Consider the following 811-nt stretch of genomic DNA (forward strand, 5'->3'; position numbering starts at 1 on the left):
CTCTCAAATTTATCTTACACATCCTGCAATACCAGACAAAATCTATTGCAAACTAATCCATTGGCATGCCAAGAGGAGTCTTTTTATTTTGTTAGCGTGTAATTCGTAACGAACTGCATCAGTTAATAATCTAAGACAACATTAACCTGTCTAAAAAAAAATGGCCAAGTAAATAAATGAAGAAGGAGAGTGGCCATAACGATGGAGCAAACGCCTATATGCCTATGGGTGAAGTATAAAGAGATTGAATTTCTCGATAAAGAAAAGAGAGAGATTGACTTGGGAAGTGTCAATAAATACAATAAAGCTATGTTTGGCTACCATCACGAAATCCCATTCTATCCCGAAAGAGCGCATTGGTATCACAGGATAACACGGCCTCAGAAGAAAACATCCACAAGATCATCGATCTGGCTGTTCTAAAGTCCAGGGGGATGCTCAACTTTAAAGATTCAAATTAATCAAACGGAAACCATCTTTCACTTATTTTCAAACCGAATAAAGGAAGCAACAAACCGAAATCATATAAATCTAATCCACCAGCATGACTTTTATTTGCGTTATCTAACAAATCAAAATCAAATAAAATTAGCGACCACCAAAAGCACGGAGTATAGCATTACCGGCATTACCCCGCTGATATTGCCTAACTTTGCGCGGCATAGTTTAAATACAGCAAACTTAAACTAACTTAAACAAGTATAACGTAACTAGATTCCGCAGACTGAATAAAACGGCAAGGAATATATAGCCTATTTACACAATATAGATTTTGTATTTATCAACTTCAATGTATATGTGCACATGTGCC

The 811-nt window shown here is 36.3% G+C and overlaps 1 protein-coding gene across 1 annotated transcript in view; it reads right to left on the reverse strand.

The window, feature by feature from the left end:
- The window catches only part of LOC119588585, a gene marked incomplete at its 5' end in the record, with an annotated part of 260597 nt that overhangs the window by 88720 nt on the left and 171066 nt on the right, over window positions 1-811 (reverse strand).

The sequence above is a fragment of the Penaeus monodon genome, chromosome 24 (assembly GCF_015228065.2).
Source record: "Penaeus monodon isolate SGIC_2016 chromosome 24, NSTDA_Pmon_1, whole genome shotgun sequence".
NCBI lineage: Eukaryota > Metazoa > Arthropoda > Malacostraca > Decapoda > Penaeidae > Penaeus > Penaeus monodon.